The sequence below is a fragment of the Girardinichthys multiradiatus genome, chromosome 17 (genome assembly GCF_021462225.1).
Source record: "Girardinichthys multiradiatus isolate DD_20200921_A chromosome 17, DD_fGirMul_XY1, whole genome shotgun sequence".
In the NCBI taxonomy this organism is placed as follows: domain Eukaryota; kingdom Metazoa; phylum Chordata; class Actinopteri; order Cyprinodontiformes; family Goodeidae; genus Girardinichthys; species Girardinichthys multiradiatus.
The window spans coordinates 17,261,982-17,289,551 of NC_061809.1; the positions used below are offsets into that span (position 1 = coordinate 17,261,982).

The following is a 27,570-nucleotide window of genomic DNA, read 5'->3' on the forward strand; positions in this document are numbered from 1 at the left end:
TGGTAGTGTAATAGACAGGTACGTAGGCTGTATTTTTGGTGCTCATTTCTCTTCCAGTCTGCGAATAGCCAAAACTGACTAATGACCAGTTTCTTAAATTAGATGTGTTTGGACAAAAAGACTTTATGCTAGTAATGTAACTTTCACATTGGCATTTTTTAAGAATATTTTGTGGAGCTTGGTTATTTTCCTTAAGTAAAGGAATTGTAACATTTTTATTTCACAGCAAAAACTGTGTACTAGGCCTTTTTCCTTTAATGGTTGTGTCTTAAAGTACGTTTCCAGCTGATTTTGTAGTCATAACATTAGATCTTTTTCTTTAATTCCTGTGAATATTTCCACATTATTTCAGTTACTTAATTCTGTTACCTGGTTTTTCACATATGAATTGCTTCTTAGGGAGGAATGACATTTTGAAAAACAAAGGATTCACATTGATTTAATAAAAAATATAGTTTTTGTATTTTATCTGATATAACTCAGCAAGCATTTGCTTAAATCTTAGATCTGATCTAAATATGGAGTAGTATTATTCCAGATTTTCTCTTTAGTTTGTGGGTGTTGTTTATTACTTTTATGGTTTTGTGGAGGTGTTGAATCAGAAACCATTGTACTGTACATCAATGTGTAGGATTCATGTGGCAGTGTGTAGAGGTGTGCCACTGTAAGAGCGTCTTATTAAAAAGGTGGGGATTTATCCCTCTGACGTGGTGGAACAGCTTTCACTTTATCTCTGACTATTTCTGTCTTCACTACTTTTGAACGAAGCATAATTTTGACACAGGTGCTCATTGTTGAACACTCATGCTGCACTTCGTGGCTCTATTAAAGTTGGATGTGTTATTTCTGATTTGGGGAACTTACAGGTATAACTGTTTACAATTGTATGTGTTCTGGATAACAACCAGAGGGTCTAGCCAGCACAGAATTATCAATAGTTTTGTCATTTTTTATCTTGTTTGTGTTGGACTGAACGAATAACCGCACCTACCCCCTCCCCATTCTGTTTTGTCACATAACAATGCAGTGTGAGAGCAGGTATATGACTCAGAGGAGAAAATTGACTGAAGGACAGCATTTTTTTATATCCTCAAAATCTGTGTCTTATTACTCTCCCTGCATGCCTTAAATCTCACCTTAAATCAAGTAGATGGCTTACATAGATACATTTGTCACGTTGCATTACTTCTGACTTAACTGTTACGTTACAGTTACAACTTGTCTGTTAAATTATACAGCCTCCTCCACACATATTTGCACTCTTGATAAACATATGTAAAACGTAATGTAACCCCTCAGGTTATTATACAACTTTTTTCTCCAACACAACTCAAACATTTGCTTAAGATACAATGCAATGTAGATCTTTTCACTTAAAACAGTAATAATCACCTTTTATTTAATCTGGTTAAGGTTTTACACTCACATATTGGAGGTTTTACACATGGTAAAGGTCCATAACATTATAGTACATATAGGTATTTTCTGTTGGTTTAAAAATACACAGTAAATGCAGCGTGTTGTTAGTAACCTTTATTTACTACCGCCAGTAAATGCATCTTTTAACTTGTCTTTACCTTACTGGTCAGTCAAGGGCAAAAATCAAGTTTATGCAATTTGATTGGTGCTGATGGACTGTAGAGAAAAGAAAAAAAAAGTGTACCTGTCCGTAAGGGAGAGGAGAAAAAGGAAAAGAAAAAGAACAAAGAGGGTTGGCCGGGGCCGTTGATGGACGAGTTTCTGGATCCACGGAGCCGAACCACGCTCGTGTGCCGGAACGGACTGTTGGACCGGAGTTGAGGACAGTTTTATTGCCGTTCGTACAAACTGGTATTCCATGGTTGGGTGAGTAACCCATTCCTCAATGTGATTTTGGAGCCGTCGTCATTGGAACTGCTATTCCGAGGATGAACGCTAACCGAGGCCTACCAGGCCTGCAATGTGTGTAAAGCTATCGGACTGTTTTACTAGTTCAAGAAACCGAATAGTGTGATTTGTTTCCTATGTATACCATCTGTATAAATGGTTGTTTTGAACAGTTCTGAGACAGCACGGTTTCACTAAGTGGCTAAAAATCTCATCACTAATCTGTTGGGGTTGTGCGGTTCGGTTGCAGCACTTCCGGTGCTCAACATCTCATTAATGGGTGAGATACATTTTGTGCTATTGTTCTACTGTGCCGAAATTTAATTGTGCTCTGTTAATGTGCATTGCCCTTGGTTTATTACTGATCAGTACGGTTTATTACACTGGTACATCTTTAACTTTACCAATTTTCCTCCCTTATTTTAGTAAGAGGTTGAATTTGCACTGCATTTAGATCCTAGTTGTAGGTTTTTCTTTTATTATTTAGCCTTGCTATTGGGTTCAGTTACCACATATTCTGCTGCCAATTAAAACACTATTTTCTCATTGGAAGCATATCTGATAGGGTGCAGGTCAGAGGATCTGGGCGCTGTTCATAAGGGAAACTAGAACAGTGGTTACAGTAATAAAATAAAGCCCACCAGTAATGTAATCTGAGACTTAATTTTGGTACATTTATTCAGTGTGGAAAAAAATACCACGCTAAGAAATTATTCTTTTTAGAAAAACTGTTTGGACACAGGCCGATTTCTAGTAGCCCATGGCCACAAGGCTGTATGAGGACCTAGTTAAAGAATCTCTAAAGCTCATTGCTAGAAAACTGCAACAGACAGTGGCATCTTGGGCTTACCAAGTCTCCATAACAACCATTAGATGTCATCTACATGCAAAATGATTGTTTGAGAGCCAGGCAAGAAAATGGTATGATATGGTGGAGGAACTGTGATGTTGTTGGTCGGTTTCTCTTCCAAAGGCCCTGGGAACCTCAATAGAGTGCAAGGCTGTTTTAAACATTTCAAATAAAATTCTGCTAGCCTCTGCCAGTAAAATGAAAATGGGTCATTTGCGAATCTTTCAACAAGATAAAGAACGAACATATCAAAACATATTGCCAAATCAACACAGAAATGGTGCAACAGACAAAAATAAATAATCCATGGACATCTCAGTCCTTCGACGTAGGTCCTATGAAAAATGTTCAAGGTAAGCTAAATAGAGAATTGCATCACAGATGATCCAGGACCCTATATATATATATATATATATATATATATATATATCCTATTTTATTGTCTATGTTTTTGGTGGGTTTATATTTATCCAACACGAAGGACCTAGGACCCCTGAACATGTACAGAAAGCACACACAGACCCTACATACAAGCAACTCACCCTCCACCACAGCTGTGGCTAATTAGTTTTATAACCTTCACACACACAGGAAGCAGTGTGAAGATAGATTGAGCAGGGGCTTAACTATGTGGTTGAACCAAGCATCTGTCTGGGTGCCGGTTCGGCAGACTGAGTTGTTTTCAAGCAGACACTTTTAAATACAGCAGTTTTAAACAATTTCTCATGTTGTAAAATGAAACATTAGACAGCAAAATGTTTCCCCCTTTTAGATCACTTCTGTTTTTGCTTGTTGTCAAATTTAAATGCTACAGATCAGCAATGATAACCTGAGTAAAACAAAAAGCAGTTTTGAAATGATTATTTGAATTATTATGTGAAAAAGACTATCTAAGCCATATTGGCCATGTGTCAGAATATAATTGCCCCCTAAGCATAATAGGCATAACTGGCAATTTGTCTTTTACTTTACTGATAAATTTTGGCCCACCCTTCCTTCCTTCATTCAGCCACATTGGAGGGTTTTCAAACATGAACAGCCTGTTCAAAGTCTTTTTAAAGTCTTGCCACAGTACCACAATCAGATCAAAGTCTGGACTATGACAAAGCCAGGTTTGCCCAAGAGCAGTCCTTGAGAGCTACCATCCTGCAACTTTTAGATGCAACCCTGCTCCAAGATACCTGAATTAAACAACTAAATCTCCTTGTCATCATGTCATTCAGCTCTACAGAGCCCTGGTAACAAGCCATTCATTTGATTCTGGTGTGTTGGAGAAGGGGTGCAGAATTGTAGCTCTCGAGAACTGCAGTGGGGCACTCCTGGACTACGGCAATCAAAAACCCCAACTTTTATTTTTTAACTATTTAGAGGTGTACTTAGTAGTTGCTTTGGATTGTTGTCCTACTGGATACCCCAAGGGTGTTTGAGGTTAAGATCACAAACTGATGGCCAATCCATTGGGATTTTCAGGTAGAGAGAAGAATCCATAATTCCATCAAATACGCCAAATTGTTCAGGTCATGAAGCAGCAAATTAGCCTCACACTACCAAACTACCACCATCATGGGCAACTGGCTGTAGCTTTAATATTTGGGAAGAAAAGAAAACATAAGAGTCTAAAGGCTTCATGACTTGATTTCTTTGTTTTAATAGAATTTAAAAACATTTACATGACTTCTACTTGAAAACAAGAGTCATGTCTTGGAATCATTTGCCCAACACTGAAGAGATGCAACATAAACCATTGGCTACACATATTTTATAAAGAATCAATGGAGGCTTGATTGATTTCCTTTTGGCTAGCAAATACAGTAGTGTAAGAAAATGTGTGCCCTCTAACAGATTTCTTCTGTTTTTGCTTTTTTTGTCACACTTAAATCTTTCACATCATTAAACACATTTTTATATTTGAAAAAGATAACCCGAGTAAACACAAAAGGCAGTTTTCAACTAGATTTCATTAAGGGACAAACCTATCCAAACCAACTTAGCCTTCTGTAAAAAAAAAAGTTAAGTAATTGCCCACTAAATCTATTAACTAGTTGTGCCACTCTTATCAGCAACAACCGACATCAAGAGTTTGCGATAACTGTCAATGAGTCTTTACCACCACCACTGAGGAACTTCGGAACTTTGTTTCATGTTTTCTATATTTGTGGGTTTTCTGGAGTCCTCAAAACCTTTGAAAACCTTACAAGATTTATAGATGTCAGTGACTTAGTTTCTTCATCTGTTTTTAAATTTATTTTGATTGGGGGTTAATATATTGTTTTTTGAGATCTTTTTGCCTATTTTGTGCTGTCAGACAGGTGTAAATGTTGTAATTTCTACAAGTCAGTATCAATCTTTGGTGTCCTGGTAAAACTGAACCAAAAAATGTGGCTAATCACAATCAATTTATGATTTAACAAAGGTGACTGTTTGCACATATTACCATACTGGTGTGAATAGATTTTTTGTATTTACTCAGCATATCTTTTGTTGTTTGATCTGAAACATTCACGTGTGACAAAAAAGCAAAAACTGAAAAACGTGTAGAGGATAAAATACTGTTGCACAGCACTTTCCATTTAGATAAAAACAATCTGTGATTTCATAGTCTTATAAGAAGAAAATATATGGATGTTTTTAATTTTATACTTATTGCTTCTCACCTTTGCATCCAAATGCTGAAAACTATGAGGCAGACAATGAAATCCCTATCATGTAAGCTCTGAAACTTCAATCATGTTCTGAAAGTCATTCTGTAATGTTGGTATTTGTTTCGTTTTAATGTCTCAGAAATAGATTTAAGAAGAATAAAAACACCAGCATCAAGACTGTTGTTTAGTATCCTGGCGATTAGGTTTTAGTAACCTCCAACCCTGCAGTATCTGTGATTTATGACAACCTTCCTTAAATTTACAAGACGTCCCTCTTATGTAACACCAGAGATCTGTTGAATTGTTTCCTGTACAAGATTTCTATTTCAGTCTGCATCCCATAATGCGCTGCTTTGTCTCCTTGACGACATGCCCAATAATAGCAGCAGGAGAGGTTGTCATGGATATGGTAACCGTAGTGATGCACCTCGTGCACTTGGTTACAGAGAGAAAAAGTAGGTAGGAACCAAAATGCTGAAAACCCTTCTCTGTCAGGAAGAAAATGGGGGCTGCACTTCAAATACTTTGACCAATTGTGGTGCTTCGTTTTTCTGAAGTAGCTTTCTTCCCTATCATGTTTTCCCTCAAGTCACTTTCGACTCTCCATCTTTGTGAGATCGATATGAATGCTTTAAAATCGACAGAGTATTGATGTCATAACCAAGCAATTAGCAGATCAATAAACCTGATTAGACACTGACTGATGAAGGACAGAGCTATGGAGACACATGCATTTATGCTCAAATAGAAATGTTCTACTCAACAGCAAGGTGACAAAGCTGCTTTGACAGTGTGTGTGCTTATGTGTACAGAGCTGTTGCAAATTATTCATAAATGTTTGTTAACATGAGTGAATTTATGCCTGTGCTTGCATGCATGTGTATACAGGAAGTGACATGGACCTTAGTCAAATAGCTGCTGGATCTGTTGAAAATTTGTACAAATAAAAATGTTAAAAAGTGTGGCGTTCAGCCCCCTGAGTCGGTACTTTGGGAAGCCCCTTTCACTGCAGTCACAGCTGGTATTGCAGTATTTTGCTACCAGTTTATAAATCTACAGCAAAGACTCAAACTGTTGCCCATTCTTTTTAATGAAATAGTTCAAGCTCAGTCAGATTGGAAGGAGACCACAGTTGAACACAATTTTTTAAATCTTGCCACAGATTCTCAAGGTCTATGTTTAAATAGGCACTTTCAACACATGAATTTGCTTTGATCTAAACCAGTTTATTGTAGCTTTGGCTGAATTTTATGGGTTGCTGTACTGATGGAAAGATATCCAGCCGGTTGATTCAGGTGTGTTGGACAAGGAATGCATCTAAAAGTTGCAAAACACCACCCCTCAATGACTGAGGCCCCTGCTCTAAAAGGTTCTTCTTCCAGGATTGCTTTGTACTTAGCTCTATCCCTCCCAACATTCTTTGACCAGCTTCCCTGTCCCTACTGAAGATAGGGACTTGATGCTGGCAACAATGTGTTTCATCATGGGAATGGTTTGTTCAGGGTGAAGAGCACAGTGTTTTCTTGAAGGGCAAAACGTTTTATTGGTCTCATCCATGTGTCCTCTACATAAATTGTTCCAAACTGCAAGCAGGGCTTCTAGTGGTTTACATTCAACACTGGTCTTCTTGTTATTCTTCTATGAAGGCCAGATCTGTGGGTTAGGGGACTACTAGTTGCCCTGTCAATTGATTCTCCCACCTGGATCTTTGTACTTTCTCCATAGTTACTATGGGCCTCCTTTTTGCTTCCCTAATTAATGTTCTTCTTCACCAGTCAGTCAATTTAGGTGGACAGACATATTTTAGGATACTGCTTTATAATTTACCCTGCTCTAAACAATGTGAAGCGTGAAATTCCACAGACCATCAATCATTGCAACACCTAATTTGTATTTTTTTCATGTCATCTTGGGCTCTGTTTCAGCTTTTTTACTCTCGCATCATTTCTTTCTGTTGTGGTTCAAGTAAAAATGTTTCTGTTGGTGCTCCTCTACCAGTTGCTAGGAATGTCTATTTTTAGATGCAGAGGTATGATCTGCACAGCCTCTTATCTAAACACATTTGTTCAGTGGTTTCTTGTCCAGGAGAAGGAATCTAAATGGTCTCAGTGGAAATTATGTGTATGAATACACATGCTTCTGGTGGTGTATGTGGATGGTTTAAACAGCCTTATTCAGATTTTAACATGGATTTGCTAAATTAGATTGCTGTGTGTGACTGTGTGTTTATTAAATATGTTAACAGACTTAGGTGATTCACTGCTACATTTATCATGTCTTTCACACATATAATCAATAGATTGCTTGACTGAAGTTTGACCAAATTAAGCCATTTCTAATCTATAAATTAGTAATTATGGTCTGCAACTTCCTTACACAAGTAAAAAACAAAGAGGGCAGATGTGCATTAGAGTTATTTAAAGCACTGAAAATCAAACTCATAAGTCACAAACCAATTTTAATGTTTCTTTAGAGGTGAAGTCTAATAAATGTATTATTTTACATAGCCATGAAATCCATTTGGCAGTATTCTAATTTATTATTGAGGATGACTCAATGATTTACAGTTGCATGAAAAAGATATTCGATTATCCTTCATATGCCACCAGAAACAAAACCTATATAATTTACAATAATACTTGCTTTTGTCAATTTATTATTAACATATGTCAGACATTTTTTAATTAGAGCACACTAAGGCCTTCATAGAATGTATTTATACAGAAATTAAATTTTTCAATTCACAGCAATTTATTTATACAATTGCAATTCAAAACAAATCAGTCACAGGTGGACTGCTTAATTATCAACTAATTTCTGTGGATAATTAATAGGACTGGATTTGATATAAGGGGTCAAAGTAAACCAGGCTGAATACCAGATGGCACACTTTTAAGATTAATATTTGTAAAGAATGTGAAAAACCATTTATCCCTTTTTTTTTCCACCAGAGCTACATTGTGTTGAAACCCCATGAACACATTTGCATAGCAAAGCATAGTGGTGGCACTATGAAGTGGGGGTGCTTATTTTTAGCATGGTTTGGGAAGCTAATTGGAGTTCATAGGATAATTGATTGAACTAAAGACAGGGCAATCTTGAAGAAAAGCCTGTTAGAAGCTGCAAAAGACTTGAGCTAAGTTGGGGTTCACCCTCCAACAGAACAAGCCTAAAAGTACATTTATTTTCATTTCATAATAATGCACTGTTTTCTGTTGGTGTATCACATAAAATTTATATTACTTTACCTATCTTATAAAAAAACATAATGGTTATTCACCAGGCAATAGTTTATTATGAGGATCTTGGTCTGTTGTTCACATTTGTGCTTCTGTAATAATTTTGAACTGAAACATTATTAGCCTCTTTTTCTTTAAAGGTAGTATTTCTGCCCTAAAAAAAGAAAAATAGTGCACACATGTGTTTTTATGTCTATGCCAATGATCCTTGTCAGAACAATAATGTAAAAGTACATATTTTAAGTGTCTTTAATGACAAATTGCTGCTACTGTGTTATGTTGTTTCAAGTCATTATCCTGCTAACAGACATCAGATTATATCTTTAATCAAACATTTAATCTAGATACAAATGTAAATGCTGGATTCTTCTAATGTCAGTATTTCGATGATATAAAACTCAGTATTTTACTGTTGCATTACCATTCTATCAATTTGCCTACTTTCTTCCCCTAAATAAAAGCTTTTCCACTTTCTTCAAAACAAAGTCTACTTTGTTAAATATACAGAGGCTATGAGTCCTTGACGCAGTCGTCTGGGGTTCATTTCCTGACCCTGAGACGTTTACTGTGAAATAAAGGCCACTTGTGCCACAAAACAAGACAAGAATTAGGAATACTGTGACCTAACTGCTGGCTATCAGGTGGAAATGAATCAAGCCTCCATTAGTTTTTTGGCTTTTTAGAAAATGTGTGTACCTGATGATTTATTTGCGTGTGTTTCTCTGCTTCAGTGGTGAAATGATTCTAAGCATAACTCATGTTGTCAAATAAAAGTCATAGAGATGTGTTTAAATTTTCTGAGAAAAAAAAAAATCAAGCTGTGAAACGTTTTACTGTTATGTTTTCTTTTCTTGCTATACATAAGAACTATATCCTTATTATTTACAGTACTCAGGTCTGTGTGTGTAATCAGGTCAACTTGAGAAAACAATCGATTTTAGCTTAAACCATTACTCGATCATTATTATTATTATCATATGACTGTTTGAAAAAGGCTAGTAGTAAGGGGTTGCCTTTTGAATCATTTGTATGAAGCTTCAGATGTCCTGAAGGTAAAATGTTAGAAGGTGTTGATGTTAAATCAGTGAATGAGGAAAGGGAGAAAAGGAGAAAGAGCAGGATATTTTTACTGAGCTAAAAGTGTCCATCTCTGCCTCACATCGACCCACATTACAGCTCAAACAGAGCACACAGGGAGATGAGAACCTAATGTCTCTGTCCATCACTGTAACTCATACGTTCTTAGTGAGAGCTTACCACAGGGAGTGACGACAGTCTAAATGTCCCCGTTTCTGTCAGTCATTCTTGTCATTGTTTACTATAATGACAACCAGAGTGGAATTAAACCAAATGTTTTTTTGTTAAAGACAGCTGTTCTGCATGTCTGGGAAAGTAGCCTACACTCGCCCAACTTAGAAATAAAATAACATATTAGAAGCTCATGCGCAGATAAGAATTTGTTTTGTACCTGTCACTGATCTAAGTCATTTAAGCATAGCCATTTGCAGATTAAAAGTCCATGTCCAATAATTTAATAAAATCAATTTCATATGCATGCTTGAAAACTGAGTAGCCTTCAAGTGTAAAAAGATAACACATTATATTTCCTTAATAACAACAAGAGTGGTACAATATATTGGGTACAAAGCCATTTCTAATTCTATGGGACTGCACTGAAACATCAACAACTCATCCAGGAGATCACAAACAAACCAAACACATCGCTGCAAGCCTTACTTGCTTTAGTTAATGTCAGTGTTTGTGAATCAACAATAAAAAAAGAGGCTGGGCAAAAATTTCATCCAAGACGACAATTAGTGCTGGCCTTGTCTCACACACAAAAAACATATTGATTCCAAAGAGTTTTGGGAAAATATTCTTTGGACTGATGATAAAAGCTGAATTTTCTGAAAGGTGTGTGTCCCGTTCATCTCTTGTAAAACCATCATACCAACATACCATATCAGAGCAAACATGGCTGCTTTGCTGCTTCAGAACCTGGATGACTTTATGTAATTAATGGAACCATAACTCTGCTCTCTACCAGTAAATCCTCAAGGAGAATGTCCAGCCATCAATTTGTGAACTTAAGCTCGAGCACACTTGGGTTATGCAACAGGACAATGATCCAAAGCATTCCAGCAAACCCACTTCTGAATGGATCAAATAAAAAACTTTTTGGAGTGGCCTGGTCAAAGGTCGGTCTCAAAACCATTTGAGATGTGATATATTTTTCCAGTTATTGTGAGAGCTTGATGGCAGTTTTTGCCCGGAAGGGAGGAAGAACTAGTTATGTTCAGATAGCTTTTTTGCTTTAATGTATAAAATCATCATTTGAAAACCACAGTTTGTACCTTCTTGATTACATTTTTTTCATGATCACAAAAATGTAACTGTGACAAAAACAAACATAAGAGAAATGTTAACAGAAAGAAACAAAACTATCGAAACATTGACAAACTCACCAGGATTTTTGCTGTTCTATTCCCTAGTTTTATTGAGGTAAAGTAAGTCAGATTTAAATCTCTTGAGAAAAGCTACAGTCAGGTGTATGCTTATAAGCCCTCATATCAGGAACAATAAGCACAATATCTGAAATACTTTATGATGCAGATGTCTCAGCTCGCTTGCTTGCTAAATTATTAGGTGATGCAGTGTTGCAGAGTGTACAGCCTCTTCTGGGGAGGACTAGCAGTCACGTTGGTGTGGTATTCACTGACATTTAGCCATCTGGTCTGAGATCTGAGTTTTTTTCCCTCTGCCTTGTTGCTCTTGAAGACACACAGGCACAAAACATGACGGTCAGCATATACTTATACATCTGGGCTGAAGCTGTTTTAAAGGTGTATCAGTACAATCTCTGCAACACTGGGGGTTGTGTGATTATATGTGTATTTGCACACATGCTTGGATTGTTTGTGTTGGCGAGCATCATCAAAGACCTAGGTTCCCATAGAAACAGATGTTTCCATTTTCCTCATTGGTCCCAACCCGTGGCAGACTTCCAGCACTGCATTTTCTAAGGTAACAGTTATGAAGGGAATCTTCTGGTCTTTCTTTCTACTGTGTTAAATCTATAGTTACATATGTATATTAAGTCAAACGTCTAAAAACTTAGGTGCTTTAAGCTAATTTAGATGGTTTTTGAGCAAAAAGGGGTGCCTTAATATTTTAGTATCAATATTTGGAACATGCACTTAAAATCCTTTTACATTACAATACAGTGTGTTAGATTTACCCTTCATCAGCCTTTTCTCAAGGCTGATGAAGGACAGATAAATATAATGCCTTAAAATATGTTGTAAATTTGAACTTTCACGCGTATGTTGTCATTGTTCTGTGTTAAATCCATTTACACCAATGACAGTGTAGATTGTGGTGATCACATCAATTATTTCACAACCCAGCATTTTCCTAAACAAGCCCATTTTCTGTATCCGGTGTACTGAATAGATCATAATAAGAATTTTTTTTTAAATGTGTCCATATCACATGAAGATTTTCAAATTTTGTCACATTACAACCCAAAACTTCAATGTAATGTATTGAAATCTAATGTGAAAGAGCTACTCAAAATATTAAAATATGCTTTGATCAAAAACATTGTCATTCTGACCTTCACTCCAGTATCAGCTCGTTTTGAAGATGCAACAGCTTTTATTCATTGTTTACCCTGCTTTTAGCTCTATCCATCTTCCCATCAATACTGACCAGCTACGCTGTGCATGCTAAAGAAGAGCATTCCCACAGCATTTGTGCTTTACTGTTGGATAGAAACAGCATTTAAATTGAATGTGATCTTGAACATTTAAGCTGTGCACAAAGATACATCTTTAATACCACCCCAAAGTTCTGTTCATTTTCAAAAAAGTTCTACCTATTTTATCTTGCATCAGCTAGTTTGTCTTTTTTATTTTTTTCTGCTTGTTTGTATGGTCTACTCCACCGTTATCCATGCACAGCATTTTTCCAGGGCCACACAGAGGCTCCTACTTCATAGTAAAAAAAGTTGTACAGAAAAAAAGTTGTACAGAACAAATGGCAAGTTTGGGGTTTTCCTATTTTGCAATGTCCTTGTAAGAGATGTCTATTTGAACAGCTGGAATAACAAACTGAGATGCCATGGGTTTCTCTCTTATTTATCTATGGGACTACATAATATATAGGATCACAGTAAGTACTAAGTCAAATTTACACACATTAACACATGTCATGCAAAATAATTTGTATATAGGAAGAATGCTTTTAACTCAATGTAAAATAGCTTCTTTGTCTGGTTCACTCAAGTTAAACATTGTGCAACGAAAGTTAGGTAACCGTGCATCAGCTCCAATCAGTCTGAGTAAGGGAATACATATAAGAGCAGAATTGTAAGTGTCTAGTCCATTCACCCAAGAAGCTCACTGTTTCCAGCCTGTGTCAGGATCATTAATCAGATAGATTGCTATTCCTTCCTCCTTTGTCACTCTCATCACTTTTTCCATTTTCAAAGATTCATGCTTTGTAGGACAACTGTCAGGTGTGTGTAGATACACATCTGTATGACAACTGTCTCCCTCTGCTGCACCCCCTGCACCTCCCGCTCATGGGAGATGACCCAGTTTCCCATGATCCAACGCGACTGCTTCTGCTGTGTCGCTGCCGTAGCAATATTGCAAGGTCCTCTAATGCCGGCTGTAACTGCGCCATGAATAATGGATGGAGAGACTGACAGAGTATTAGAGTGTGGTAAGAGTAATGAAAAAAGATGAAAGACAGAAAAAGAGACAGAACAGTACACCAGGGGTAGTAATAATGGAGGAAAGAGGAAGGAGTAATATAAGGGGAGAGACACGTGAGGAGTCAAAGAAAGAGGAATGAATAACAAGTGGGAGGACAGGAAGAACAGAACAATTATAAGAAAAAAGAAATTCAAAAGTCCTCAAGGTGGAGGTGAAGGGCAGAGAGAGATGTGAATCAAGAAAAGGTTCCAAATGAAGTGGACAGTTGTCCATTTTTGAACAACACAATGTAAAAATATAGTACACTGGGACATTCAAGGTCAGGCCATCAATGCTGATGTAAAAACCTGCCTTCTTACCAAGAATCTAACCTGTTGTCATGATGATACATCCCACCAATACCTAACAAAGATTAGCAGCAATAACAAAAAGGGCTATGATTGGCAAGGCGAAAGTAGACCTCAACCATCTCAACTTCAGTCTCAAAAACATCACATCCATTTATGCAATGCTATATACGAACCTTTAGACAACTGACATAAGTTTACCATCTAGCAAGAAAAAAATCATTAAATATCATTCACACATCACATAAGTTTTTTTGTTTTTTAAAGCCCCACCTTCATCTCCTCAGTCCACAGAATGTTGTTCCAAACATCTTGGGAATTATCCAGCATTTTATTTTTGGCAAATGTGAAATAAACCGTTGTTTTCTTGTGGACCAGCAGTGATTTTTGCCTTGCAACTCCCCCATGGATGCAATTTCTCTTCCCCAGTCTTTTTCCTTTTATTGAATCATAAACACTGACCTTAGCTGAAGCAAGTGAGGCTTGCAGCATTTCAGATGTTGGTCTGTGCTGCACAAAAAGGTACAAATGTTTACTTGTCCCAGTTTCAGCCTCATCGATAATTTGACCTGATGCACTCAACAGAAACTGTAGAAGCCTGTACAGGTCCTTCTCAAAATATTAGCATATTGTGATAAAGTTAATTATTTTCCATAATGTCATGATGAAAATTTTACATTCATATATTATAGAATCATTGCACACTAACTGAAATATTTCAGGTATTTTATTGTCTTAATACGGATGATTTTGGCATACAGCTCATGAAAACCCAAAATTCCTATCTCACAAAATTAGCATATCATTAAAAGGGTATCTAAACGAGCTATGAACCTAATCATCTGAATCAACGTGTTAACTCTAAACACCTGCAAAAGATTCCTGAGGCCTTTAAAACTCCCAGCCTGGTTCATCACTCAAAACCCCAATCATGGGTAAGACTGCCGACCTGACTGCTGTCCAGAAGGCCACTATTGACACCCTCAAGCAAGAGGGTAAGACACAGAAAGAAATTTCTGAACGAATAGGCTGTTCCCAGAGTGCTGTATCAAGGTACCTCAGTGGGAAGTCTGTGGGAAGGAAAAAGTGTGGCAGAAAACGCTGCACAACGAGAAGAGGTGACCGGACCCTGAGGAAGATTGTGGAGAAGGGCCGATTCCAGACCTTGGGGGACCTGCGGAAGCAGTGGACTGAGTCTGGAGTAGAAACATCCAGAGCCACCGTGCACAGGCGTGTGCAGGAAATGGGCTACAGGTGCCGCATTCCCCAGACCTGGGCTACAGAGAAGCAGCACTGGACTGTTGCTCAGTGGTCCAAAGTACTTTTTTCGGATGAAAGCAAATTCTGCATGTCATTCGGAAATCAAGGTGCCAGAGTCTGGAGGAAGACTGGGGAGAAGGAAATGCCAAAATGACAGAAGTCCAGTGTCAAGTACCCACAGTCAGTGATGGTCTGGGGTGCCGTGTCAGCTGCTGGTGTTGGTCCACTGTGTTTTATCAAGGGCAGGGTCAATGCAGCTAGCTATCAGGAGATTTTGGAGCACTTCATGCTTCCATCTGCTGAAAAGCTTTATGGAGATGAAGATTTCATTTTTCAGCACAACCTGGCACCTGCTCACAGTGCCAAAACCACTGGTAAATAGTTTACTGACCATGGTATCACTGTGCTCAATTGGCCTGCCAACTCTCCTGACCTGAACTCCATAGAGAATCTGTGGGATATTGTGAAGAGAACGTTGAGAGACTCAAGACCCAACACTCTGGATGAGCTAAAGGCCGCTATCGAAGCATCCTGGGCCTCCATAAGACCTCAGCAGTGCCACAGGCTTATTGCCTCCATGCCACGCCGCATTGAAGCAGTCATTTCTGCCAAAGGATTCCCGACCAAGTATTGAGTGCATAATTGTACATGATTATTTGAAGGTTGACGTTTTTTGTATTAAAAACACTTTTCTTTTATTGGTCGGATGAAATATGCTAATTTTGTGAGATAGGAATTTTGGGTTTTCATGAGCTGTATGCCAAAATAATCCGTATTAAGACAATAAAAGACCTGAAATATTTCAGTTAGTGTGCAATGAATCTAAAATATATGAATGTTAAATTTTCATCATTACATTATGGAAAATAATGAACTTTATCACAATATGCTAATATTTTGAGAAGGACCTGTACAATGTTGTATCATTTTGTATTTCTGTCAATTACATTTGTAGTTTTTACACCTGTTCTATGGTGGTTGCAAAAGAAATAGCCCCTTGAGCATAACAGAATTTATCCTGACTCTTGAATTAACTTTGGTGCTTTTGTGATCCCTTGATGAGTGGTAGATGTACTCTCAGATTCATTTAGGTAGGTCAGCCACTTCTGGGAAAGATTATCACCATTCCATGCTTTCTCCAGTCTAAGTTACTGCAGCGTGCCCCTGTTTTATGGCACACACATTTTCTCAGCAGCAAACACACACCGGGACATGTAGTGATGGCAACCTATCACCTTTCTGCCAGAATTGTCAATCTTTCAGGGCTTCAAGGGAAGAACGAAAAACTTGCGAGATACCAAGCCATGCTTGCTGAACAGATGTTGGGGAGATTAAAGCATGTCTGGTCTCTCATTTTCCCTACATTAAATGTTTTATTGAGTGAACTGCTTAAGGAGACAGCTAAAAGTCTGCAGTGACATTCATGCTTTAAAGTAAGCCAACTATAAAGAAAGAAGAGTTCAGGTGTCAGAGATTTAAATTAGCAAAATACAGTATGAAACGTTTTTACGTACTTCTATTCTTCACGTCAAAGGGGATTTCTTCAGTAACAATCTCAGATGTAAAATACCACACCATCCACTTCACATGTAAGGAAGCATGAGCTCATAAAGAGATCCTTGTAATATAACTGTAGTTTACACGTGCATTAAGAGCCTGTCATTTTAAACTGCTCATGGCACCACATGTTGCCATTTGCTTTTAGTATGTGGAAGTTTGCCGGATGTGTTTAGACTTTGATGTGAAAGCCGGAGTCAAAGAATAAGGCAGCTTAGAGCTGAATATTACAAGCAGAGAGGAGATAAACGACAAAGAGAGGGTTAATACAGAACACTAAGGTCTTCTGGTTCAAGTCTACTTTGCATCCCCAGAATCAGAACCATGACCATGTAGAAGCAGCATTCCGTTCTTATGCTCCACTAATCTGGAACAAGCTGCAGAAATGTTGTTTCCCTGAGTTCTATAAAATCAGGTTTAAAAATCAATTTATTTAAAGTTGCCTTTGAGTGTTCTATCTAAACTTTTAACTAAAACATAATTTTAGTCTGTAGTCAAACCTTTCTTTACTTGCCTGTGCAGTGTATTTTTTACGTTTTCTTGTCTTATGTTTTCATCATGTAAAGCCCTTAAAATTGTATTGTTACTAAAATGTGCTATACAAATAAACCTGCTTTGCCTTGCCTATGGGGGTGATGTTTTTCAAATGAGGATGATTAAGAAATTACCAACCAAGATGTTAATTGTAATATTGCCAAATTGCTACGTTCAGTAAAGCACCTGATCAAAAAGAATGCAAAGTATGTATGTTAGTGGCTGGTCCAATTGAGGTCTGGCTATAGGAGAGCTTATGGGAAGGTGAATGCTTTGTTTTTTTTGTTACATTTGTACATTTGTGTGTGGCAGGCAGAAAGACAAGGACAGGAGGGTGGGAGGAGGGTGAAGTGCTACCTAAACCACATTCTATCTTGTTTAAAGAAACCATATTACAATTTAGAACAAAATAGTGATCTGTCAATAAGGTTGGGACAACTGATGTTGTGGAAGAACACAGGGAGAAAGCATTTGTTCATAGAACATAAATGGAGTTAATGTACCACTAAAATGTCTCAGATGTCTCTAATAGTATTTTACTCACCTAGACATCCTAAAATAGTTTTGTTTGGAGTTTGGATGCCAAAAAGGCTTCTGACTGCTTAGAATGGCCCTATTTCTACAGTATGTTTAAAAAGTTTTTGGAGCTAAATCTAACTTATTGATAAAACTTACAGGTCCTTCTCAAAATATTAGCACATTGTGATAAAGTTCATTATTTTCCATAATGTAATGATGAAAATTTAACATTAATATATTTTAGATTCATTGCACACTAACTGAAATATTTCAGGTCTTTTATTGTCTTAATACGGATTATTTTGGCATACAGCTCATAAAAACCCAAAATTCCTATCCCACAAAATTAGCATATTTCATCCGACCAATAAAAGAAAAGTGTTTTTAATACAAAAAACGTCAACCTTCAAATAATCATGTACAGTTATGCACTCAATACTTGGTCGGGAATCCTTTTGCAGAAATGACTGCTTCAATGCGGCGTGGCATGGAGGCAATAAGCCTGTGGCACTGCTGAGGTCTTATGGTGGCCCAGGATGCTTCGATAGCGGCCTTTAGCTCATCCAGAGTGTTGGGTCTTGAGTCTCTCAACGTTCTCTTCACAATATCCCACAGATTCTCTATGGAGTTCAGGTCAGGAGAGTTGGCAGGCCAATTGAGCACAGTGATACCATGGTCAGTAAACCATTTACCAGTGGTTTTGGCACTGTGAGCAGGTGCCAGGTTGTGCTGAAAAATGAAATCTTCATCTCCATAAAGCTTTTCAGCAGATGGAAGCATGAAGTGCTCCAAAATCTCCTGATAGCTAGCTGCATTGACCCTGCCCTTGATAAAACACAGTGGACCAACACCAGCAGCTGACACGGCACCCCAGACCATCACTGACTGTGGGTACTTGACACTGGACTTCTGGCATTTTGGCATTTCCTTCTCCCCAGTCTTCCTCCGGACTCTGGCACCTTGATTTCCGAATGACATGCAGAATTTGCTTTCATCCGAAAAAAGTACTTTGGACCACTGAGCAACAGTCCAGTGCTGCTTCTCTGTAGCCCAGGTCAGGCGCTTCTGCTGCTGTTTCTGGTTCAAAAGTGGCTTGATCTGGGGATTGCAGCACCTGTAGCCCATTTCCTGCACACGCACGGCGGCTCTGGATGTTTCTACTCCAGACTCAGTCCACTGCTTCCGAAGGTCCCCCAAGGTCTGGAATCGGCCCTTCACCACAATCTTCCTCAGGGTCCGGTCACCTCTTCTCGTTGTGCAGCGTTTTCTGCCACACTTTTTCCTTCCCACAGACTTCCCACTGAGATGCCTTGATACAGCACTCTGGGAACAGCCTATTCGTTCAGAAATTTCTTTCTGTGTCTTACCCTCTTGCTTGAGGGTGTCAATGGTGGCCTTCTGGACAGCAGTCAGGTCGGCAGTCTTACCCATGATTGGGGTTTTGAGTGATGAACCAGGCTGGGAGTTTTAAAGGCCTCAGGAATCTTATGCAGGTGTTTAGAGTTAACTCGTTGATTCAGATGATTAGGTTCATAGCTCGTTTAGAGACCCTTTTAATGATATGCTAATTTTGTGAGATAGGAATTTTGGGTTTTCATGAGCTGTATGCCAAAATCATCTGTATTAAGACAATAAAAGACCTGAAATATTTCAGTTAGTGTGCAATGAATCTAAAATATATGAATGTTCAATTTTCATCATGACATTATGGAAAATAAGGAACTTTATCACAATATGCTAATTCTTTGAGAAGGACCTGTATATTAAAATCTGGATGCCACAATCCTTACTAAGCAGGCAAACTTGAATAAATTAAATTTGCACAGGGGAACAAGACAAAGATGTCCCCTCAGTCCCTTACCGTTGCTCCAGCATTAGAACACCTTGCAGTGACAATACAAGTAAACGTAAATTTATGGTTACAATGCAAAACACACTTTTAACAAGATATCACTCTAGGCAGATGGCATTTTGATGTACGTAACAAGTCCACAGACGTCTATGCCAGCTTTACTAGAGACAAATACCATATTTAGCACTTTTTGAGGATGCATGGTAAACTCATCTCGACAACTTTGAAAGTGCAGCACTGAATTAACTAGACCAATGTATAACCGAAAATCACACAAGCTCATTTATCTATGATGTATTACAAGAACCTAGGCAACTGAATATGGATAGTATAGAGATGGACTGGGGAAGAAATTCAGGGATGGGAATAAGAGATGATATTTTGGAAAAAGTTTGGAAATATGGTAATTTGTGTTCCCTTAATGCTAGATCTGCTCTGATCTTGTTCAAAATATTGAATATGTCACATTAGTCAGTCATTTTCTACCGCTTATTCCATAGTGGGTCGCGGGGGAGCTGGTGCCTATCTTAAGCAGTCTATGGGCGAGAGGCGGGGTCCACCCTGGACAGATCGCCAGTCCATCAGGGCAACACACAAACAACCATGCACACACTCATTCATACACCTAAGTTTAGAGTGATCAATTAACCTAACAGGCATGTCTTTGGACTGTACCCGGTGAGAATCCACACATGCACGGGGAGAACATGCAAACTCCATGCAGAAAGACCCCAGGCCGGGAATTGAACCCAGGACCTTCTTGCTGCAAGGCAACAGTGCTACCAACTGCACCACCATGCAGCCCATATGTTACATTAGTCAAAGATAACATTACATAAAAAAAGACAAAAACTGAATTTCCCACTTAATCTAATACAGTCTACTCCAGTAATATTTGTTTAACTCCTGTTGTCAAAATTTAGGCTGCAGTTTGCTTTTACGTACTTTTCATTTTGTGTTGTTGTGAAGTAGGTGTTTAGCACGTTATGCTACAGGAAGACTCCGTGCTCTTTTTCCTGCTAGTTCAATGTCTGTACAATTATTTCACAAGCTAGAATAACAACAACATTTCACTGTGATAGTAACTACAGGTCCTTCTCAAAATATTAGCATATTGTGATAAAGTTCATTATTTTCCATAATGTCATGATGAAAATGTAACATTCATATATTTTAGATTCATTGCACACTAACTGAAATATTTCAGGTCTTTTATTGTCTTAATACGGATGATTTTGGCATACAGCTCATGAAAACCCAAAATTCCTATCTCACAAAATTAGCATATAATTAAAAGGGTCTCTAAACGAGCTATGAACCTAATCATCTGAATCAACGAGTTAACTCTAAACACCTGCAAAAGATTCCTGAGGCCTTTAAAACTCCCAGCCTGGTTCATCACTCAAAACCCCAATCATGGGTAAGACTGCCGACCTGACTGCTGTCCAGAAGGCCACTATTGACACCCTCAAGCAAGAGGGTAAGACACAGAAATAAATTTCTGAACGAATAGGCTGTTCCCAGAGTGCTGTATCAAGGCACCTCAGTGGGAAGTCTGTGGGAAGGAAAAAGTGTGGCAGAAAACGCTGCACAACGAGAAGAGGTGACCGGACCCTGAGGAAGATTGTGGAGAAGGGCCGATTCCAGACCTTGGGGGACCTGCGGAAGCAGTGGACTGAGTCTGGAGTAGAAACATCCAGAGCCACCGTGCACAGGCGTGTGCAGGAAATGGGCTACAGGTGCCACATTCCCCAGACCTGGGATACAGAGAAGCAGCACTGGACTGTTGCTCAGTGGTCCAAAGTACTTTTTTCGGATAAAAGCAAATTCTGCATGTCATTCGGAAATCAAGGTGCCAGAGTCTGGAGGAAGACTGGGGAGAAGGAAATGCCAACATGCCAGAAGTCCAGTGTCAGGTACCCACAGTCAGTGATGGTCTGGGGTGCCGTGTCAGCTGCTGGTGTTGGTCCACTGTGTTTTATCAAGGGCAGGGTCAATGCAGCTAGCTATCAGGAGATTTTGGAGCACTTCATGCTTCCATCTGCTGAAAAGCTTTATGGAGATGAAGATTTCATTTTTCAGCATGACCTGGCACCTGCTCACAGTGCCAAAACCACTGGTAAATGGTTTACTGACCATGGTATCACTGTGCTCAATTGGCCTCCCAACTCTCCTGACCTGAACCCCATAGAGAATCTGTGGGATATTGTGAAGAGAACATTGAGAGACTCAAGACCCAACACTCTGGATGAGCTAAAGGCCGCTATCGAAGCATCCTGGGCCTCCATAAGACCTCAGCAGTGCCACAGGCTGATTGCCTCCATGCCACGCCGCATTGAAGCAGTCATTTCTGCCAAAGGATTCCCGACCAAGTATTGAGTGCATAACTGTACATGATTATTTGAAGGTTGACGTCTTTTGTATTAAAAACACTTTTCTTTTATTGGTCGGATGAAATATGCTAATTTTGTGAGATAGGAATTTTGGGTTTTCATGAGCTGTATGCCAAAATCATCCGTATTAAGACAATAAAAGACCTGAAATATTTCAGTTAGTGTGCAATGAATCTAAAATATATGAATGTTAAATTTTCATCATGACATTATGGAAAATAATTAACTTTATCACAATATGCTAATTTTTTGAGAAGGACCTGTATACAGCAGCAGTTGATAATCCAAGGTTATATTTACCAGCGGATTGTGATCAATCATTATATTTTTAACTGTCCTTCCCAGTAGGTTTTAAGATGTTAAGTTACAGATCTATGTTGCGTTCAGCAGTTCCATGCTGTGAGTGTGCAGTACTAACATTGTCAACCTGTCACAAGCATCCATGTTCTGTACTGTTGTGTTTTAATGAGCTTCTGCAGCTTGTCCTTGAAGCGGTCCACATTTTTTGGTGCAAAGAGATGCTGTGCCGTAAATTTCGATGTCCTTTCAAACTTTCGAGTTGTTATAAAAGGATAGAGTTTGTTTCATTGCAGTAATGACTTGACAGTATGAGTCAAGGCAAACTTTAAGGTTGCCAGGCGACACAAGCTACATTACAACCATATTTGGGTTGTTCTGTTCTTTGTCTTTGCTCTGGATTCTCTGTCAATCTTCTTCTCCTTGTGTAAGAATTTTACATGAATCTTGAAGTCATGACAGGTGGCATAGCTGTTCATGGTTGAATCTTTCCTCATGATTCCACTTGTTTTGCTTATGAAAATTTGATTTTTGTTGCAGTTTTGTTCATAGATTCGGGAAGACTTTTCTATAGTTCTCCAATTATTCGTAGAGGTCAACAATTTTCTTCAATTATTTAAAAGCATTCTTTATGCAAAATATGTGTTAGCCTTGTAAGCCTAATATTTGATCATTTTCTGCATCTTATTTGATCTTACACCAGTTGATAATTACACAGCTCTAAAAGAAGATGCCTATTCCGCTAATTATACGGTGAAAGGGTAACAGGGTGAAAGCATCCTCATTCTCTTCTCTTTTTACTCGTCTTCTGTTTTATTTTCTTTACTTCTTATAATTCTCCCACTCTCCCTCATCTAATTAAAATGCCATCTTGAATTCACTGGTAAGCGCCCTCCCTTCTCCCCTTTGTGCTCTTGTTGCAGTGTCATGTTTAAATTTTGAATCCACTGTGTTATGATTTGGTTAATCTGCTTTATTTGACAGTTAGTTGAGATTTTCTAAGAATCATCTTCGAAATAACATGAACATATCTCAGTGAAAGCTACAGGTATAGATATGGTTTTTACTTACAGAAGTGGGTTTAAAGTCTGTGTTGTAGAAAAATAAACTTAACCCACCATCTAACCAGTTCTTAATGCTCCATTTAGGGATACAATGAAACAGGTCACACACACACACACAGTGACTGTCCACTGTCTCTACATGCTCATCCGGGAGGAGTGAATGCTGCAAGTCACTGACTGGATGCAATCTGCTGGGTTTCCTTAGATAGAAAAACTTTTTATCCAATTTGAATAAAAAGCTAACTCCGACTGCACTGTTCAATTGTTAGGATTAATTGGAATGTATGTACCTGACTGTTGTGAAGAGCCTTGAGACATGTGTTGTGAATTGGCGCTATATAAATAAAACGGAATTGAATTGAATAGTATATGCAGAAAGAATACATGCTGGTGGTCATACATGTTTATAAAAAATAACAAGGCATTCATTTCAAGACTTTAAAACAAAATAATAAAAAACACAAAAGATAGATTTTCACCAGCTGGTTAACTGTATCAAGGTATCTCAAGGTTATAAAAACGCACCATTTCAAAACTGTAAACAATTACCATTATACCATTTCTTTTAATAGGATAATAGAGAAAATGGTCAAAAAACTGAAATCTTGTGCATTTGTATGGAGCACAGAGTAAGCAGTGCTGCCCCTCCCTACCAGTTGCTGACAGGCTGTATGCAACCAGCATACGGCCAGTCAGCAGTAAGCAACCAGTTGTTGCATACTACTGACTGGCTGGTTAAGTTAAATGGTTGATGGCCTGCACTTGTATAGCTCTTTATCAAGTTCAAGGGCTCCAAAGCAATTTACACTACAATCAGTCATCCACCTATTCATGCACACATTCTCACACAGACAGTGGTAGGCTACATTTTAGCCACAGCTGCCCTGGGGCAGACTGACAGAAGTCAGGCAGTCTTTGTGGTTACCAGTGTTAAGGTATACCAGTGTTTTATAAAGTTTTGGGTTTTAAAACCTCCAACATTTTGCCTATTACTGCTCCAGTGGTTTAAAGTATTTGTTATAAGATGCCAATGACAGTGACAGAGTGATCAATTATATGGTGCTATACGATGCACTGGGCAACACACCTCTACCATTCCACCCACATGTTGCTTCACACTGCTGGTCAGCTGGCTGAAAGAAGGCTTCTACACAATTCTCTCACGAATAAAAACGACAAACTATGCAGCTTTTGCTCAGAAAAATGGTATGAGGAACAGTCCTTACTTTTTTGGGGTTAGTGCTTTGACCAAAAATTAAGTTGATGTTGTTTTTGGTCTTTACAATATTACATACAATTACACATGTAGATGCTTCTATTGTGTATATTTAATCTTTTTTTTTTTCTTTTAAAAGGATTGTAATAGGTTTTATGTGAATTCTGTTAGCTTTTTCCAGTTTTTCGAAGTAGCAGAATATATTGGGGTTTAAAACATTTGTTTGGAATTGCTAGCTTGTGTGTAAAATGGAAAAAAAAATCCCTCTGGGACTTACACAGCAAAGTTTTAGGTTGGAACTAAAAAGAGAGGGAGATGAGCTGTGAGGATGATGAGTTTGGAAGCTGTTTGTCTTCGACAGACAGAGGAAGATGTTTATCTACCTCTCAGCAGCTTCACATACGCAAACACACATACATATTTTCCAAGTGTGTTGGTGCAGCTCTGATTTGTTTACCATGTTTGGTGAAGGAAGGTGAACGAGTGACCGAGAACAGCGGGAGTAGAAGAGAGGGAGAGTTTTGTCAGTGTTAAGATGACATTTTAATGAGTCAAACCGGCAAAATGAGGCGTAAATTTAAAACTACATTGCCAAGCTTCCTTTTAAGCGTACATTTTTTTTAGTTCAAAGACTTTTTCCATTCTTATATCAAATCATTCAATTATTTCAACAAGGTGATAAAAAAAAGCTATAGCTTTTATATAAAGTTATTTTCTAGACTAAAATATTAATAGTGTTAAGTTATTTTAAACTCATATACAATGTAAATACAAAAGTTCACTTTAAAGAAAGCAAGGAAGGACTTAAGGGAAGACTGAAGGACTTAAGGGAGGATGGATGGATGGACGGACGGACGGACGGACAATGGGTGAAAATATATTTTACAAACTCATCTCATATTGTTTCCATATTTACCCCATCTGGAAAAGAATGACAGCTATTTGCTTTCATACAGTGTTTTTATTTATTCCATAGGATATAATACCTAGTCTATTGTTGGTGTATTATTGAAACAAGAATGGTGAAATAAAAATAACATCCACTTGTTGTTACATTTACTGAAGAGGGCTCTTTATGCGACTCCAACATCCATGCATTGCAGTCTTTTCAGTTCCTTAGTAATGTTGGTCTTAACAGCAGCAGAAGGTTAAACAACTTAGGAAGGATCATGCAAGATTTGAGTGCAACATGGCAACAGCTCTGAGTGGCCCAGTCTTTTACTGATTTCTCTTTTAGCTGGTACTCATAACACAGAGAGGCTAATTGGAGATGAATTACCTCAACAAGTCTTAATAACAAGCTTGTAACATACACAGAGGGTTCTCCTAAAACTAAAACTCTCCAAACACACAAGTCGGGGTTTTCTTCTGATTTGCCTGCTCTGGAACCAAATGAGCTCTTTTTGCAATGAAAACAGAACCATTAAATAAAATAAAAATGTATTTTATGATTTAGTATAAAAGTACAGATACATTCAAAAAAGAACACCTCACCATGCACACAGTCATGAACAAAATTTGTCAGTCGGCCACTGACCTTGGCTCAGAAGCTGATATGATTGTCCATCTCCCTGTGGTCTGAGTATCATGTACGTGTGTGTGTGTGTGTCTGTCTGTGCTACTCCTGTACTGTCCTGAAGGCCTGTTGGTGTCCTCGCCTGGTGTTGCAGTCCATCTGTCCTGGCTGCCAGCCAACTAGACCTCTCTGCTTACTCTCTAGTGATTTCCTTATGATTGCGGTAAAAATGAGTGTGATGGAAATTGGCTTTTGTACCAATGACAATGTACTTCTGAATTATAATACACTGATTTCATTATTCAGTCAGTTAGTCATTTTCTATGGCTTATTCCATAGTGGGTCACGGGGAAGCTGGTGCCTATCTCAAGCAGTCTATGGGCGAGAGGCGGGGTACACCCTGGACAGCTCGCCAGTCCATCAGGGCAACACACAAACAACCATACACACACTCATTCATACACCTAAGGGCAATTTAAACAGACCAATTAACCTAACCTCTTTGGACTGTGGGAAGCCAGAGTACCTGGTGAGAACCAACGCATGCACGGGAAGAACAAGCAAACTCCATGCAGAAAGACCCCCGGCCGGGAATTGAACCCAGGACCCAGGTACCAACTGCGCTACCGTGCATCAACTTTTCATGATTCAACAAAGAGATAATATTTTTTTGATATAAAAAATATGTGGTCACGAACTTTCCATGTTAGAGTTTTAAGAAGGAAGTTGTTTTCCACCTTATTAAAAAAACCGCCACCTCGGATTCTGTGTAACTGATTTTCAAATAAAATACTGAAAGTCACATAATCAACAAATAAATAGCTGAAAGACCAACAATTTGTTAACTAGAATTTTCCTCAGTGGACCCATAGAGGTTCTTCACACAGATGTTGTAAAACAAACTATAGGCTGAGTAATAATACATTTTAAAAGGCCCATTTGGCGCTGGATAAAGACTTGAGACCTAAAAATCAGACATATGTCAATATTTTGGTTATGACCATCATCATTATTAAAAAAACAAAACAAAGAAGTTGTATTTAAAATATCTTATCTCAAAAAGTGAGAACACATTTTGGTAAAATTTTTCTTTTGTGTTTTCATGGGACAACACTGAAAATATGGCACTTTGACACTATGTAAAGTAGTCAGTGTAGAGCTTTTATAACAGTAAAAAATTTGCTGTCACCTCAAAATCATCCAACACTGCTATTAATGTCTAATTTATAGGCTAGAAAAGTGAGAGTTTTGCATTTTCAGTCTCGCTCTTTTAAATTAACTTTAGACATGTCTTAACATGTCATACAAAATACAGATTTGTTTTATGTATTTTTTTACATTTCTGTCCTTCTGAATTATTTGTTAAAGACCTTGCAGATACTGAAAGTAGCTAACTTCGCCCTTTCTTAACTCAGTAATAACATCCACTCCAAAGATATTAGCTTGACCTGGTAGTGCTTATCAAAAAAGGATCAAATATCTTGGTTCTTGAAAATCTGTTCCAGGCTGTTACTGATCAACAGCCAAATTTAAATGCCTCTGTATGCAGTTCTTATTTAGAAAGCATCTTAAGGAAACGTTCTTTGGCATAATAAAGAGAATATAGAGCCAACTACTCATTAGGGTAGTTGAGGTCATTGCGACCCTTCACAGAATTCTTGAATAAATGTGTAGGAACTGATTCAGTTTCTTCTAAT

At 38.2% G+C, this 27,570-nt stretch overlaps 2 protein-coding genes across 2 annotated transcripts in view; one reads left to right on the forward strand and one right to left on the reverse strand.

The window, feature by feature from the left end:
* dcp1b (decapping mRNA 1B) overlaps positions 1–27,570 on the reverse strand; it is a 177,501-nt gene that overhangs the window by 115,931 nt on the left and 34,000 nt on the right. The gene's annotated exons all lie outside the window — the stretch shown is intronic.
* The window catches only part of cacna1c (calcium channel, voltage-dependent, L type, alpha 1C subunit), a 290,444-nt gene that overhangs the window by 82,715 nt on the left and 180,159 nt on the right, over positions 1–27,570 (forward strand). The window lies entirely within an intron of this gene.